The sequence below is a fragment of the Erythrolamprus reginae genome, chromosome 4 (assembly GCF_031021105.1).
Source record: "Erythrolamprus reginae isolate rEryReg1 chromosome 4, rEryReg1.hap1, whole genome shotgun sequence".
Taxonomy (NCBI): Eukaryota; Metazoa; Chordata; class Lepidosauria; order Squamata; family Dipsadidae; genus Erythrolamprus; species Erythrolamprus reginae.
The window spans coordinates 132,349,983-132,368,912 of NC_091953.1; positions in this window are offsets into that span (position 1 = coordinate 132,349,983).

Consider the following 18,930-nt stretch of genomic DNA (forward strand, 5'->3'; position numbering starts at 1 on the left):
ATTCATAGAGTTTACTAAAAAAATCGCTAGCAATCGTTTTTTTCCTTTCCAGGTCATGGCATGGTTCCCCATTTTTGTCTTTTAGACAGTTTATAAGTTTCTTTTCATTTTGCTTCCTGAGTTTATTGGCTAGCCATTTGCTAGGTTTGTTGGCATTCACAAAATTATATTGGTTAGTTCTTTTTATTTGTTGTGCCCAGTTTTGTTGGTCAATTATGTTTAGTTGGTGTTTAATTTGTAGCATACTTTGTTTGATTTCTTTTTTAGTGGGGAAGTTCTGAAGTTCTTCTTCTAAGGCCCTGTACTCTTCTTCTAGATTAGCTAACTTCTGTTTTTTTTGATTAAATTCTCTAGTCATGAATGAAATAGCTATCCCTCTAATAACAGCTTTGGCAGTGTCCCAGACATTTTGAAGGCTAGTGTCGTCTTTTAGGTTTTCTTGGAAGAAATAATTCATTTCAGTTTTAAGTTTTTGCTTAAAATCTTCCTGATTTAAAATAGATTTCTGAAGCGACCATCTATAACTCTGTTTATTTCCTTTCCAACAAACTTTAAGCGCACTATGGTCTGAAATGTAATTAGATTCTATATCTATCGAATGAATTTTGGTGTTAATTTTTGTTGTTGTCCAGATCATATCCAATCTTGACCACGATTGATGCCTATCAGAATAAAAGGTAAATTTTTTAAGTTTGGGGTTTCTCTCCCTCCAGCTGTCTTTCAATTTTAGTTCTTTGATTAGATCAAAAAAGGTTTTAGGTAATATTCTTTTCTTTTGTTTGGTCTTTTTATCATTCTTATAGTCCATATCATTATTGGTTATGCCATTAAAGTCGCCTAATAAGCAGATATTATCAGTGCAATGTTCTCGGATGGTGATTAATAGTTTTTTATAAAAATTTTCTTGACCTACATTCGGGGCATAAATATTTATTAAAGTTATTTTGTCCTTTTCTATAGTAAGTTCTATAATTAAGATTCTACCTTCTCTATCTTTATATTTCAATTCAGCTTGAATATTAGGATTAATATAACATATTACACCTCTCTTTTTTTCCCCGGCAAGTGATGTAAACAGATTCCCAAGTTTATTTCTTTTGAGTAGATACTCAAATTTATTTTTAATGTGGACTTCTTGCATTGCAATAATGTCGAAGTTTAATTTAGCAATTTTATTTAAAGTTTGGCTTCTCTTTTTTGGCGCATTTAGACCATTTATATTAATTGAATATAGTTCAATTCCTTTGTTTAACTTTTCTTGTGCCAGATTTAAGTTATCTGTACTTGGGTCTTGTTGCCCTTGTACTTCTAGTTTCTTTTGGATATCCTGTATAACCATTATTGCCTAACGTTAGTTTATCAGTAGCCTGAGTTCTTTCTAAACTTGTAGGGCTCTGTTCTATAAGTTGTACACTAGTGGAAGGGAGGGTCGCTGTTCCGGTATCATCTTGTGTTTCAGAAGTTCGATCAGTAGAGAAATTTTTTTCGAAAAATTCTTCGGCTTTTTCGACAGAGTCTATTTTTAATTTCCTATCTTGCCAGGTCACAAGCATACCTTCTGGGACCAGCCATCTAAAATTTATATTGTGTCTGGTTAGTTTTGCTGACAGAAAGGTGTATGGCCTGCGAAGGTCTCTGACATGTTTTGGGACCTGTTTTAATACTACCAGTTGTCTCCCCTTGTGTTCTATAGGATCTTCCCGGGCTCTATGAAGGATTTCATCCCTGACTGATTTTTTGATAAATTTGATATGAACTTCTTTGGGGAGGTTATGGCGTCTAGCGTAGTTAGTATTTATACGATAGGCTTCATCGATTTCGTTTAGCATTGTATCTTTTTCAATGCCCAGGGCCTTTGAAAGGATATCGGCCATAATATCAGGTAGGTCTTCGCTTTTTTCCTCCCTGAGATTTTGAAATCTGAGATATTGGTTAGCTTTTTCGCTCTCTAATTGAATTACAGTGTTCTCTAGATCTTTATTGGCGTGTATTAATTTATCTGTCAGGTCTTCCATTTGTTTGTGTTCATGGTCTATTTTGTCTTCTAAGACCTGTATCCTCTGTTCTTGTTTAGTCATTTGTTGTTGAAAAGCCTCGTGTTTTTTGTCCATGTTCTGCATCCACTCTTTTAGTTCGGATGTATCGCTCCTCACCTCACCTAATTCTTTTTTAATATCCTGATGGTTTTTCAACATTAGCTCCTGCATTTGAAGCAGCGTAGCTTGGAGATCTTTATAAGAATTAGACCTCTCTCTAGGTATCATATCGTCAAGGGATCTCTGGGTAGAGGGACTTGGTATGGCTGATGTAGAATGGGTGATTGATTTTTTCCCTGATCCTAGCCTAGACAAATTGGAAAGGCTTGTCATTTTTATAGTCGACCACCAATTTGCCCACTGGTACAGTTGTTTGATGGTCTGATCCAGAGTTTAGTATCGATACAGTAAAACAGAGTATTTTCAATAATGTGTAGTTGGGATATCAATTCCTGTTGGACTCAATAGTAAACCTTAACAGATAAAAGTTTAGAGATATTTCTTCCCTCTAGAGAGTGAAATTACGTAGGGGAAGATAGAAGGAATATGTACAGACAGGATAAATACTAATTAATTATTAAGTAAATGTATATATGTTAAGCAAAGTATATAACAGTTACAAAGAGGATACTACCTTATCTTAATTATAATAAGCTTCTAATTAAAGTGTCGTTTACTATTGACCGGTAACAAATTAACAATGACTAAGTAATATATATAGATTGATTCAAAATATTGTTGCAGGTATATCTTATCTACTATTTCTATTTCAATTGTTCTATTATTATTAATTACCCAGTACAAGTTTTATAGTTTATAGTTAGCACTTGCAAAATTAATAGTATATTCAAATATCCTACAGCTAAGTTATTTTTACGGAGAGACAGTAATTATCAATTGATATATACAGAAAATTAATAATAGCAGTTAATATCTTGTTATATTAAATATATTATATTAAATTATAAAGTCAATACGATCATTCATATAAATTCATTAAATTAGAGTTGATTATAGTGTTAAATATTTGATATAGATGGTGACAATATATAGTAGAGGGATATAAACTTGGTAATTTACAAAAACTTTATGTAGATCATCCACTAATAATAAAGATTAGGAATTTGCGAGACAGTAGATTATAGGAGTTACTTATTGTGCAGTTAAACAATTAAATGAAATATCAAACCCTTTTAATTCTTCAACCTTCAACCTTTAATTCATGAAGTTCGGGTAGGTTTCAATGCTATCTCGTGCTGATGTTATTTTAGGTTCGTTAGGTTCGTTATTTCGCTGGGTAAGTTAGTCAGTAGGGTCAGTAGGGCCGATCTCTCTGGTGGTCTCTGGAGTGCTCTCCTGCCGCTTTTAAACTCTTCTGCGATCTACCGCTCCTGATATCGAATGAAAAAGATGCCTCCGATCGCTGATCCTCCTAGACCACCAAACTTGAAGCTTGAAAAAGCCGACGTTCTCTCAGCTCGCTCTACTGTGACGCAGCAACAAAATCAAAGATCGAAGAGCCAGAGAGGGAACAGGAACCAGGAAGTGGACGAATCACGCCGTCCCGTTGAGTCCTCTTTAGAAAATTCCAGATTTAACCATTTACAAGTTCATTCGGAGAATTGCATTTCCTCGCGGGACGTCAGATCTTCTTGGTGTTTCTTCTACGCTTTGAAGGATGTTATTAATGGCTTTCTTGGGTAAATAATATGACTTTCAAACAAACGCTCGCCGCCAGCCGGAAGGAGGAAGCTGTCAATTCCTCCCTCTTCCTTCCCTTGTCACTGCTTGTCAGATTTTTAACTCAAGTGACGCCAGCCCGTATTTGAGGAAAAAAAAGCTAAGTTCGTAAATCTCAGTCTCAGTCCAGCTCCGGTATGTTAATAGTCAACTCCTCTGCCCCGATCGCCGTTGCTAGCATTAGTTTAGTCACCTCCAGCTGGGAACACTCTAGGCCGCCATGTCGCTCCTAGCTTGCAGGCACTCAGTCGTGGGGGGAAAGATCCGCTCCGCCGATCGGGCTGCCGCCTCAAATCGTGCTAGCGGTATCCCCTTAACGCCAGACCCTTTTCCGCAGAGTCTGGGATCCCCGTGAGATCAAAGAGAGCCTGAAAAACGGTGATGTTAGGAGGAGCTCGGCTCCACACCATCCGTTCTGTTCCTCAGTTGGCTCCGCCCCCTCAGTTGGCTCCGCCCCCTCAGTTGGCTCCGCCCCCTCAGTTGGCCTTTCTTGATCAACCAAGTGCTTGGAAAGGGCAAGATGCTCGTATAATTAGTGTGCCTGATACTTTTTTCTTTTTTGCAAGCTTTCCACCTTGATCAGGAGTGTCAAACTCAAGGCCTGGGGCCCAGATCCGGCCTGTGGGGTGCTTAGATCTGACCTGTGGGCTGCCCTGTAAACAGTGAAGGACCAGCCTGTGGTGCCTCTACCAGTGAAAATGGAGCTAGGAAGGGCTACACATAGCCCTCTCCAGCTCCGTTTTTGCTGGCAAAGGGTTACAGGAGGCCGTCACAGCCGAAAACAGAACTCAGGAACCTATTTTCGCTGACAGTGTGCTCAGACTACCACAGCAGTGGTGGTATTCAGCAGATTCTCACCCAAGTCCCAGCCGATTGGGAGGAAATGGGGATTTTGCAATATCCTTCCCCTGGAGTAGGCAGGAAATTGAGATCTTATTTACTTATTTACTTATTTACTTATTTACTTATTTACGTATTTACTTATTTACTTATTTACTTATTTACTTATTTACTTATTTACTTATTTACTTATTTACTTATTTACTTATTTACTTATTTACTTATTTACTTATTTACTTATTTACTTATTTACTTATTTACTTATTTACTTATTTACTTACTTACTTACTTAACTTATTTACTTACTTACTTACTTATTTACTTATTTACTTACTTGCTTGCTTACTTACTTACATATTTACTTACTTACTTACTTATTTATTTACTTATTTACTTACTTATTTACTTACTTATTTACTTACTTACTTACTTATTTACTTATTTACTTATTTACTTATTTACTTACTTACTTACTTACTTAACTTATTTACTTACTTACTTACTTACTTATTCACTTACTTACTTATTTACTTACTTACTTACTTACTTACTTACTTACTTACTTACTTACTTACTTACTTACTTACTTAATTAATTACTTAATTACTTAATTACTTACTTATTTGGACATCTATGCCGTCCAATCCCAAAGGACTCAGGGCAGCTTACAACAATATTAAAAAGATACAAATACAATAAAAAGAAGTCAAATATAAATATCTAAAACTATTAACCCCAGTGGAGAAAACCCACAAATCAAACAATCCAATCAACATACACGCATACAGTTCAGTACAATTTGGCCATGACATGTCAATTTCATGGGCCCCAGGCCTCGGGAAAAACCGGGTCTTCATAGCCTTTCAGTAGGGTGGGAGCAGCATGGACATTGAGGAGAAGTTGGTTCCATAGAGCCGGGGCAGCCACAGAGAAGGCTCTTCCCTGCCAACCTGCATTACTTAGTCGACAGAACCAGGAGGAGGCCAACCCTGTGTGATCTTATTGGTCTTACAGTATCCTGGAGTAGGGAGGGAATGGGGATTTTACAGTATCCTTCTCCTGCCATACCCACCAAGCCACACCATGCCCATCAAGCAATGCCCACATAACTGGTAGTAAAAAATGTTGAATGCTACTACTGCACCACAGCTGCACCACAACTGCACACAAATAGAAACATAGAAGACTAAGGGCAGAAAAAGACCTCCTGGTCCATCTAGTTTGCCCTTATACTATTTCCTGTATTTTATCTTAGGATGGATATATGTTTATCCCAGGCATGTTTAAATTCAGTTACTGTGGATTTATCTACCACGTCTGCTGGAAGTTTGTTCCAAGGATCTACTACTCGTTCAGTAAAATAATATTTTCTCATGTTGCTTTTGATCTTTCCCCCAACTAACTTCAGATTGTGTCCCCTTGTTCTTGTGTTCACTTTCCTATTAAAAACACTTCCCTCCTGAACCTTATTTAACCCTTTAACATATTTCAATGTTTCGATCATGTTCCCCCTTTTCCTTCTGTCCTCCAGACTATACAGATTGAGTTCATGAAGTCTTTCCTGATACGTTTTATGCTTAAGACCTTCCACCATTCTTGTAGCCCGTCTTTGGACCCGTTCAATTTTGTCAATATCTTTTTGTAGGTAAGCTCTCCAGAACTGAACACAGTATTCCAAATGTGGTCTCACCAGCGCTCTATATAAGGGGATCACAATCTCCCTCTTCCTGCTTGTTATACCTCTAGCTATGCAGCCAAGCATCCTACTTGCTTTTCCTACTGCCCAACCACACTGACCAAATGATGTTGAGCTGGCCACCCTGACCACACCCTGCAAATCCCACCCTCTGATGTCAAACCCAACCTTGATGCGGCTCTCAATGAACTCAAGTTTTGACACCCCTAACCAAGAGCCTGGAAATAGATGAGTTCTTTGCACACAGTTAAAATCAAAATATTTGCACAGCGACGTAAGAAGCAATGCACATACCGCACCTGTTTTTGTTTTATTAATAAGGGGGCCTAGATTACAAGAGCTTGATTAATGTGGGCTTAAATTATACAGAGGCGATTGTCGAAGTTGCCAGGTTTAATTAACGGGTTCGGAATTAGCATACTCTACAAGGGCTCCTGTGGTTATCGGTGCCAGTCTCTGGCAACAAATCTGATCGCTGCAGCAGTGAATTCTAATGAAGCCGAGTGCTGTGATTCCATCAGCAGGGGAGAGGTGGAATAAAAGGTGAGAAAGTAGACAAGGATGAAAACAAACAAGACTTGGCAAATAAAACAGACTGTCTCTTCCTCCTTTTGCAGGCTGGGTGTCAATGGATAGAATTGTGGTTTCCTTCTTATTTACGAACGTTAAGAGGTCAGAAATTTATTTATTTATTTATTTATTTGTTTGTTTGTTTGTTTGTTTGTTTGTTTGTTTGTTTGTTCGTTCATTCATTCATTCATTCATTCATCCAATACACAAATACATAGGAAGAAAAATAGACATGTAGTAATATATATAAGGGTAAAAGTGAACTTAGAGGAGAGGATATATGAAAGAAAGACAATATATATGATAGGTGAAAGAAAGGAAAGACAATTGGACAGCGGACGAAAGGCACACCAGTGCACTTATGTACGCCCCTTACTGGCCTCTTAGGAACCTGGAGAGGTCAATCGTGGAGAGTCTAAGGGAGAAGTGTCGGGGGTTAGGAGTTGACACAATTGAGTCCGGTAATAAGTTCCACGCTTCGATAACTCGATTGTTGAAATCGTATTTTTTACAGTCAAGTTTGGAGCGGTTCGTATTAAGTTTGAATCTGTTGCGTGCTCTTGTGTTACTGCGGTTGAAGCTGAAGTAGTCATTGACCGGTAGGACGTTGCAGCATATGATCTTGTGGGCAATACTCAAATCGTGTTTTCGGCGCCGTAGTTCTAGGCTTTCTAGGCCCAGGATTGTTAGTCTATTTTCATAGGATATTCTGTTTCGAGTGGAGGAGTGAAGGGCTCTTCTGGTGAAATATCTTTGGACGTTTTCAAGGGTATTGATGTCAGAGATGTGATATGGGTTCCAGACAGATGAGCAGTAGTCTAGGATGGGCCTGGCAAAAGTTTTGTAGGCTCTGGTGAGTAGTGTGACTGAGCAGAAGCTGCGTAGGATCAGGTTAACAACTGTAGAGGCTTTTTTGGCGATATTGTTGCAGTGGGCCCAATATAGCAATATGGGCCAAGCTCTAAGCTGATTAAAATTAAAAAACCTTGCGTTGACCAAAAAAATAAAATAAAAACAAAAAACCAGCCAACTCCCAAAATGCCAACAGCCAAAATGTCTAGTTTGATGGGGGGGGGAGGATGAGAGGTGACATGGTAGCAGTGTTCCGATATCTCAGGGTTGCCACAAAGAAGAGGGAGTGAAGCTATTTTCCAAAGCACCTGAGGTTATAACAAGAAGCAATGGGTGGAAACTAAATAAGGAGAGAACCAACCTAGGACTAAGGAGAAACTTCCTGACACTGAGAACAATTAATCTGTGGAACAACTTGCCTCCAGAAGTCATGACTGCTCCAACACTGGAGATTTTTAAGAAGATGTTGGATAACAATTGGTCTGAAAACCTCCAGGGTCTTTTCCAACTCCTATTCTATTCTATTCTACTCTACTCTACTCTACTCTACTCTACTCTACTCTACTCTACTCTACTCTATTCCATTCCCCATTTGTTTATCCTGGTCTTTGATTTATGAGCTGTAGTTCCATTTTTTTTCCTTTGAGTTTCTTCTTTCCAATCACATGTCCTTCCCTTCCAAGCTGTTATCACAGAGTGGATCTGGGGGAGGGCAAACATAAAAAAAGAGTCACTTTGGAGGACAAGGTATTTCCGGGATCAGTCATACAAGGTTGTTGTGGTTGGCTCTGGCCCAGCTCCTGCCCCAGGGAATGGGGAGGTGGATGCAGGGAAAACTTCAACATGCCACAGGCCTGTGTTATTGCCGACAGAATCAGTTCAGAGTTTAGTTTCCTCGGACGAAGAAGAAGGTGGGAGTGACTCAGAAGAGGGGGGGTTGGCACACAGCCCAGGCAGTCAATCTCCTTTATCTTCCATTGATTCGGATGAAGACGTTTTGGCCCCACGCAAGCGCAGAATTATGCGTAGAAGAGACCAAGTAAGGACATATTACAGGAGATAAGAGCGGCCACCTGTGTTTGGGTGGGGCTCCAGTAATTAGGGCTGCTGCTATAAATAGCAGCGTGTGGGTTTGGCCATTGTGGAAGAGTATCTGATCGCAGTTCTTCAGGAATCCTGTTGTTTGTTGATTTTTCACGCCTTTGAAAGCAAAGCACAGCAATGTGTGTGCGTGTATCTCACTTCATTGGAAGAAGAAGGGGTGTGAAGTTTCTTCACAGCTGCGAGCTAAGTACTTAATGACTGCTTAAGGGAAATTGTACAGACTACCCGGTTGTTTTGGGACGAGTGCTCTTTCCAATACAAAAAGAGTGCTTAGTTTATTTTGAATTTTGGGATAAAGAACATTGTTTTGACTTTTCAAACATGTGTGAGTCTGAAATTTGTACCCTTGAATTTTCGGGAGGCTCCTACCAGAGAGCCCAGCAGAACACAAAGTACTATACCAAAGCTCTCTTCTAGGATGTCCTTTAAAGCCATTGGAGGCATTTAGTAGCTGACTACTACTAAACAATCCAGTAGCCTCCAACTATGGTCTCTTTGGAGCCTTGGGGAAGTTGCCTGCGCTGACAATTTGAACGGAATTTTGTTTGTGATTTATTAAGTACCCCCAAGAAAAGCTATGGGTGGTGGGGGCCAGGGAAATCAGCAACTAAATGTTGCAATCCACCCCCACCAAAAAAATGCATCTCGAGCTTTTAACACAAACTAATTGGGAGAGAGAACAGCTTGTAATGGGGAGAAATTTATCATTGCCAATTATCTTTTCTGCAGGGAGAAAGAATCGGTTAGAGTGACAGTTTGCCTCCTCTCGAGCCTTGCCGTGTGTTTGTCTCAGTTTATTATATCAATGCAAGCTTGAGTGCCACCTGCATTGACTGGGTGAAGAACAGCTGGTAGCCCCTGAGTTACAGACACAGATAACATTATAGAAAAGAGGAGGAATGATAGACAGTGGTAGAAAATGGGTGGGATTGGGTTACGGCAGACAGTTATAGAGGTGCAGATGACACACTCAATAATTCCTCTGTAGAACTGTATCAGCAGCTCCTTGGGCAGTTTGAGCTTTCTAAATTGGTGCAAAAAACATATTCTCTATTGTGCTTTTTGGATGACGTTTTTGATATTAGGTGTCCATTTTAGATCTTGCAATATGATAGAACAACGTATCAACAGTAGAGACTTCAAATTTCTAGGGTCTATCATATTTCAAGACCTAAAATGGCCACCTTTCAGTCAGTCGCATGACCTTTAAGCCACCCTGGTCACATTTATATATATCACATTCACCATCATCAGGCTGAAGTTTCCAAGTTTCCAAGTTTCCAAGCTTCGTGCTGTTGTAAAACAACAGCACGAAGCTTGGAAACTTCAGCCTGATGATGGTGAATGTGATTTCACCGAAACGTCGCATAAACATGCAAAATATTACACAGGGCACAACCCGAACTCAGAACAATCTACATATATATATATATATATATATATATATATATATATATGTGTGTGTGTGTGTGTGTGTGTGTGTGTGTGTGTGTGTGTGTGTGTGTGAATGATGAGGCAGCAGCCATCTCGATCCAGGGAACTGAGATTCTGGCACGGGATGAAACCAAGGGAGGTCGCCTCCTAAAAGAAGCCTGGTTCTCCAATGAAAATTCTTTAAATAGACACATCGATATGCCATCGGCATACCAGGCTTTAAGGCACCAACAACGACTTAAAGGAGATGGGTCATTAAGATTGGACACAGCCCCCAGCAGAATTCCCCAGGCCAGACATAGAAACCAGCCAAATGAGGGTGGGATAACCCCCCACGAGAAACAAGGGAACATACTGGAGCAATACGGAGGTAGAGGTGGAGGGGCACAATTTAAGTCTAACATAGAGGACAAGGGGGGATTAGAACAGTGTAGACCTAGGACGAGGACATGGGTAAAAAAATTGCAAGAGCAGACATGTACCATTATAAAAAGTAACAACGACAATGGGGGGAAGAAAGGAATACCAAACACCTCCGAAGCATTGCCTCACAACTCCACCCCCTCCCTTGGGGAGGGAAAAAGGCAACAGACACGAGTAAAAGCGGCAGGTCTCCCTACAGCCAGCAGGATTAAGCCTCACAATTCCACCCCCTCCCTTGGGGAGGGAAAAAGGCAACAAACACGAGCAAAAGAGGTAGATCTCCCTTCAGCCAGCAGGATTAAGCCCACAATTAGGCTTACCGCAGGGGGGAGGGAAGGGTGTGGCCCCGTGATGTGGGCAATGAGCAGACTGAGTAATGCTTTATAAAGATGTTTGTCTCCCACGGCATTTAAAAAAAAAAAAAAAACTCTGACGAAGTTAGCAGCACGCTAACGAAAGCTAAGTGGTTTTATTAAAGTTTTTATGTTCCGGTGATCGAGATGGCTGCTGTTTGGTTTTTTTCAATAATGATAGGGTTTTATATGTTTTTTAATATTAGATTTGTTCCACTGCTATATTGTTTTTATTACTGTTGTGAGCCGCCCCGAGTCTTCGGAGAGGGGCGGCATACAAATCTAATAAATAAAATAAAAATAAATAAAAGCCACTCCCACCTGGTCACATGGCCAGAAAGCCGCACGCACAAAATTAGCCACACCCACATTGTGGTAGTTTAAAAAATTGCAGCCCTTCACTGGACTGGCTCAAGGTAACCCAAGGTTACACCAACACTCCGCAGTCTGCATTGGTTGCCGATCAGTTTCCGGTCACAATTCAAAGTGTTGGTTATGACCTATAAAGCCCTTCATTGCACCGGACCAGATTATCTCAGGGACCGCCTTCTGCCGCACAAATCCCAGCGACCAGTTAGGTCCCACAGAGTGGATCTTCTCCGGGTCCCGTCAACTAAACAATGTCGCTTGGCGGGACCCAGGGGAAGAGCCTTCTCTGTGGCAGCCCCGGCCCCCTGGAACCAACTCTCCCCGAAGATTAGAATTGCCCCCACCCTCCTTGCCTTTCGTGAGATCCTTAAAACCCACCTCTGTCGTCAGGCATGGGGGAATTGAGATCCTCTTTCCCCCTAGGCCTTTACAATTCTATGCATGGTATGTATGTATGTATGTATGTTTGGTTTTTTATATTAATGGGGTTTTTTAATTGTTTTTAGTATTAGATTACTATTGTACACTGTTTTATTGCTGCTGTTAGCCATCCCGAGTCTCCAGAGAGGGGCGGCATACAAATCCAATAAGTAAGTAAGTAAGTAAGTAAGTAAGTAAGTAAGTAAGTAAGTAAGTAAGTAAGTAAGTAAGTAAGTAAGTAAGTAAACAAACAAACAAACAAACAAACAAACAAACAAACAAACCCACCAGGTTTTGAAGTTTTGCACCTAAGGTGGGAGTAAAACTCACCATCTCCCAGTTACTAGCCAATGCCTTTAATGGCTATACCAAGCTGTCTAATATTATTAGAACTTGCTTCAACTCACCAAATATTTGTTAGTAACATCTGCCACAGAAAACACAGTACCTTTTTTAAACCAACTCCTCAAAACTGAAGTTATGGGCCTTGCCTTTCCAAAATAGATGTGATTACTTTGACTGTTCAGAAACTCAGCTGCCAGCACTTCTCCAGTTCTCCAGTTCTCAATTTTGTGGGTCATGGGGGGGGGATGGGCTGGTAATCCTGCCCTACTCTCCATAACCGAGGCCGGTCATCCAACTAGCATTTTTATTGTCTCGGTGGTAATTACAAGTTGCAAGGTGCTAGCATAATTGGCCCCCTTAGCAAGACAATTACACCCCACCAGCAAAGGAAATGCTGAATTTTAGACCTGGTAGGACGTGCAAGGGCAGAATGGATACAGTTGACTAACCTGTTAAAATTGGCTTTCTGAGTGGAGTTCACGCTGTGCTATATATTAATGCGATGATTTTTGCTGCTACTCCTATACCGGACCTGTTTATTCTTCGTGTGGAAGTGAATTAAGATGCCACCTTTGGCCTTATTAGAACTGGACATCTTCTCTACCACGATAGAGTCACTCTTTGGAAAACAATCACATAGGAAGGTTGTAATTTAGAGACAAGGTTGCCTTTATTTTTACTGCAAAGAATCAATGAAAGTCTACCGCCTGGAAAAACAGCGAGCTCAGGTTGAGACGATTCGCTGACAAAGTCTTCCTTCTCTGCCCCCAACTCAAATCTTGCCATTGAGCCTCTTTTTTTTTCTCATATAGACACACTTGTATTTGTATTTGTATTTATTAGAGTTGTATGCTGCCCCTCTCCGAAGACTCGGGGCGGCTAACAACAATATAAAAAGGCAATGTAAACAAATCTAATATTAAAAATAATCTAAAAAACCCCAATTTAAAGAACCACTCATACATACAAGCATACCATGTATAAATTCTATAAGCTTAGGGGGAAGGGAAATTTCAATTCCCCCATGCCTGACGACAGAGGTGGGTTTTAAGGAGCTTGCGAAAGGCAAGGAGGGTGGGGGCAACTCTGATATCTGGGGGGAGCTGGTTCCAGAGGGTCGGGGCCGCCACAGAGAAGGCTCTTCTCCTGGGTCCCGCCAAATGACATTGCTTAGTCGATGGGACCCGGAGAAGGCCAACTCTGTGGGACCTAACTGGTCGCTGGGATTCGTGTGGCAGAAGGGGGTCCCGGAGATATTCTGGTCCAATGCCATGAAGGGCTTTATAGGTCATAACCAACACTTTGAATTGTGACCGGAAATTGATCGGCAACCATTGCAGACTGCAGTGTGTTGGTGTAACATGGGCATACCTCTTTTTTGTGATGATGAACAGTACAATGGTACCTCTACCTAAGAACTTAATTCTGTGACCAGGTTCTTAAGTAGAAAAGTTTTTAAGTAGAAGCAATTTTTCCCATAGGAATCAATATAAAAGCAAATAATGTGTGCAAACCCATTAGGAAAGAAATAAAAGCTCGGAATTTGGGTGGGAGGAGGAAGAAGAGGAGGAGGACAGTTGTTGCTGAAGGAAGAAGGGGAGGGGAATCAAAAAAATCCAAAACTTTAAGGCTTTAAAAAAAAAAAGAGGGACTCTGAAGTGCCGCCCAGAGAAAGGAAAACTCTTTGTTCACTCTGGGCTGCCCAGAGCGAAGGAAGCGTTTCTTTTCTCTATGTACTGGCAGAGGTTTATTCCCTCTCCAAGTGCCCAGAGAAAAGAAAATGCTTCGTTCGCTCTGGACTGCCAAAGCCACCACCGAAAGGCTCCGCTGGCAGCCCATAAAAGCCCAAGATGGCCAGGATTAAAGGGGGAATGGCAGGAAACCAGCCAGGCCTTTGTGCCGCTCTCAAATTTCCTGGGAAATTGTTCCGGACTCGGGTTCTCAAGTAGAAAACGGTTCTTAAGAAGAGGTAAAAAAATCTTGAACACCCGGTTCTTATCTAGAAAAGTTCTTAACTAGAGGCGTTCTTAGGTAGAGGTACCGCTGTATTTTGTTACAAAAACTCTAGTGTAAAAACCAAGACCTAGGAAGATTTTCAGCCACCGCTATAATTTTATTCATAATTACAGAGGGGGAAAAACATTTCTACACAACACATTCCAACTAAATGGATACCCATGCTACTTTTTCGAAAAGTCCCTGACCACTCAACCCAATTTGGCACAGCCAACACAAACCCTAATTTCTAATTACCTAATTACCATATTTTTCGGAGTATAAGACGCACCAGAGTATAAGATGCACCTTAGTTTTTAGGGATGAAAATAGGGGGAAAATATGCTGACCAGGTATTCATCTGGTAGCATCCTTAGCCTGGTCAGCTTCAGCACATATTTTATCCCTGGTTAGGGCTTTAAGAAAACTTTATTCGGAGAGAGTAACAATGAAAGAGCTTGCAAGCCAGTAAGAGCCCAAGCATCCACGTACCCGCCAATCACCCAGAGCTGCACGCATATCAGAGGTACATGAGGTACGTTGCAACCCCTGCCTGGTCAGAACAGGTTGCTTCATAACTGGAAATGGAGCACCTCCCTTATGAAACCAGATTGCAACGCCTTGGTCTATTCAGTCTTGGAAGACGGCATTTAAGGGGTGACTTGATCGAAGTGTATAAAATCATGCATGGGATAGAAAAGGTGGATAGAGAAAAATTCTTTTCTCTATCACACAATACTAGGACGAGGGGGCCCTCCCTAAAGCTCATAGGTAAGAAAGAGAGGACAAATCAAGGGAAATATTTCTTCACCCAGAGGGTTGTTGGTTTATGGAATTCACTTGCAGAAGAGGTCGTGACAGCTGTCAGCCTTGATAGCTTCAAGGCAGGATGAGACAGATTCATGGATGCCAAGCATATAGATGGTTATTGAAACGGATGTCTAAGTGCTGCCTCTATGTTGCTTTAGGTAGGCAGGATTCCCTTGAGTACCATTTGTTGGGGGTCAAGGGAAAGGGAGGGTCTTGACTTCTCTTTCTGCTCAAGATCCCCATGGACAATTGGTGGGCCACTGCGTGACACAGAATGCTGGACTCAAAGGGCTTTGGCCTGATTCAACATGGCTCTTCTTATGTTCTTGTGTTCTAACTGCCTCCAACAAAGTTTGTCACCTTGGTCTTCGCTATCACTCCAATCAATGATAGACAATATTCTGTAGTAGAAGTGATGGTCACATCTAAGACACATTTTTAATGTAATGAAGGCTCTGCTTTGCAGAGCAGGTGTTGATAAGTAACATGACTGGCTGTTCATTTTTTTTAAAATTTCATTCACCACCCAAAATGTCTTTGAGGTAAACAAAGCAATATAAAAACAGACTTCTAATTCATTTCACTGCATATCCCCGAAAAGCCAGTGGCATTCATCTTACTAATTGGGATGTCAAAGAACATTATTTTTCATTATGCCACTGCCCTTCACATTATGTAACCACTCCAAGGCTGAGGAAAAGAAATCAATGCACTGTTTTGGCGAATAGGGCAGAAGCAAAATTTAAAAATAGTTTAGTAATTCTCTAGTTTCTCTTCTTCTTCCTCCTCCTTCTCTTCCTCTTTCTCCCCCTCTGTTCGCACTTATTGCAAGTTTAAGATTTGAGACAGCTTAAAAGGAAAAAGGAGGAAGGGAGAAAGGGAGGGAGGGAAGGAAGGAAGGAAGGAAGGAAGGAAGGAAGGGAGGAATAGGAAGGGCAGAATAAGGAATAGGAAAACTAGAAGGAAGGAAGGGAGGGGGGAAAGAGCAGAAAAGGAAGAGAAAAGATGAAAGGAAAGGATGGAAGGCAAAAAGTAAGGAAGGAAAAAGGAAGGATGGAAGAAAGGAAGAAAGGAAGAGGAGGGGCACAGTAACGAATATGAAAACTAGAAGGAAGTGAGGGAGGGAGGAGAAAGAGCAGAAAAGAAAAAGGTGAAAGGAAAGAAGAAGGAAGGATGGAAGAAAGGAAGGAAGAAAGGAATAGGAGGGGCACAATAAGGAATAGGAAAAGTAGAAGGAAGGAAGGAAGGAAGGAAGGAAGGAAGGAAGGAAGGAAGGAAGGAAGGAAGGAAGGAAGGAAGGAAGGAAGGAAGGAAGTCTTCGGAGAGGGGCGGCATACAAATCTAAATAATAAATAAAATAAATAAGGAAGGCATAATAGCCCAATTAAGTTAACAGAGCAATGCAAGAATTATAAAGTTATGTAATAGTAAAGCACAAGTTCTTAAGCTTATAGATTTATTATATTGAGGAAGTATTTTGCAATGTTGCAATATCAAACAACAAGGAGAAAGTAGGCAAATGACATGGTGAATAAATGGTGTTTGATTTTCTTTTAACAAAACTGCTTATATTTCCATAGCAGCGGAATCCAGTCTCTCCGCCTCCCCCAAAAATCCTATTTTAGAAATGCAAATAAATCTTCCTTCTAAGAGCGTTTTGAAACCTTCCGTGTCCGTTTAAATTGTGGTCTTCAAGTCAACCATGATGTATCTGCTGTTCTCCTCGCCTTGAGGGCCTCTCCCATTTGTGTCAATGTTTACACAAATGCCTTTCTCAGATATCAGTCAGAAATGCATGATTCCTCACCCTTTTCAAGCCTTGAGCTGTGTTCAGATTTGTGTAAAAATGAAACTGTACCGAGACCAAAGATCTCCTTCTACGCAATCCAAGTAGCTTTGAGCATGGAATTGAAGGGAGAGTAGGAAGTCTCCCTTGACTTTGCCAAGAAAATGAAATATTTTGGGCAATATTAAAAGAGCAATTGTAATTCAAACTCCAGTTAGAAACGGCTAAAAGCCAAGAAAATTTGGGAAGGAATGGGAAGTTAGAAGCATACAACCCAGGGACTAAAATATCAGGCACCGATTCCTGAGAATTAATCCTCTTTGGGGAGACTTAATTTTAATAGGATCAACAAACGGAAAGTCAACACTTTTAATCTTATCCTTTTTCTCATTGAATCTGTGGCACTGATCTTTTCTCAAATAAATTATCTACTGCACAACTATTATTTCATCTAAATAGAAACACTAACTGAATTGGAAATAATTCGGTTTAGTTCAATTCCTGCTGGGCACATCACGGAGGCTTTCTTGGCTACAGGATCAAATAAGCTGGGGGGGGTTTTTGTGTTGCTTTCATAAGTTTTGATATTTCTTTCTCTGGGCCCAATGAGAAAATATCTGCTGCAAACGCTGTACTGGCGTCAGGGAGGGCATCAGGCCAGTAAACACTCATCTCCATTCCATTGCCCCAACTCCCACCCCGATGCAAGAATTACAGGGTTATGAAAAGCAAGAACTAAAAAATAAAAATATCAGCTCTGGTATTGTCAAGCTTCTTCTCAGCGTTCCAAATAACACCCGAGAAATAAATCCGAGTCTGTGAGAATTATCTATAGAATCTAGGCATCTAAGGCCTAGATAGATACAAAACACTCTTATTAGAGTACTAAACTTCCGACCTTTTGGACAGCGGACTTTGCCAGAAAATGCAAAAAGTACAAAAACATGTTTACATCCTGTATCAGAGATGAAGAAATCCTATTTTTTAGGCCAAGAAACATTCATAAAGGAAAAACAACTTGATGGATTAATCTAGAGAGTTCCGAGGAACTATGATGAAATTGGATGCAAGACAACCCCATATATGGACAAATAAGTGGACAGGAAGAAGTGGGTGTAAACGAGACATAAAAATTCTATATAAGATGATTCTTGTAGATAGGTACCTTACCTTCTGAGGTTCACGGGTATTCTTCCCGTGACTTCTCTAGGTCCCTGTATGATACTGTATGATCATGCTGGAATCTTTATCTTATGTTTGTGTTATGTTATCTTTATGTTATGTTTGATATACAGTGATACCTCGTCTTACAAACGCCTCGTCATACAAACTTTTTGAGATACAAACCCGGGGTTTAAGATTTTTTTGCCTCTTCTTACAAACTATTTTCACCTTACAAACCCACCGCCACCACTGTGATGCACCGCCTCCGGACTTCCATTGCCAGCGAAACACCCATTTTTGCGCTGCTGGGATTCCCCTGAGCTCCCCTCCATGGGAAACACCACCTCCGGACTTCTGTGTTTTTGTGATGCTGGGGGAATCCCAGCAGCGCAAAAACGGGCGCTTAGCTGGCAACGGAAGTCCGGAGGTGAGGTTTCCCAGTTAGGGAAGCCTCAGTGAAATCGCAGCATCACAAAAACACAGAAGCCCGTCGGTGGTGTTTCTCATGGAGGGGAGCCTCAGCAGTGTAAAAACGGGTGCTTCGGCTGGCAAAAGGGGTGAATTTTGGGCTTGCACGCATTAATTGCTTTTCCATTGATTCCTATGGGAAACATTGTTTCGTCTTACAAACTTTTCACCTTAAGAACCTCATCCCAGAACCAATTAAGTTTGTAAGACAAGGTATCACTGTATATCATGTTGTTAATAAAGCTTTTTAGCTTTTATTCTCTTGGTCTGGGGAATTTTTCTTACAGAGTCCAAACCTTGACTTTCTTCCAAGCTCCAATTTATTGTCAAAGTCATGTTGGTTACGAACTTTAGGCATACCGGTACTAAAGTTTTCCTACAGTTCCCCGCCCATGTTGAGGTTCATCCCCCATCCCCACACCCACAGGTTTAAAGCCCTACATGGCTTAGGAACAGATTACTTACGGGACCGTCTATTGCCTCATGTGTCCCAATCGTCAGCCTTCTCTGGATCTCGTCAGCCAA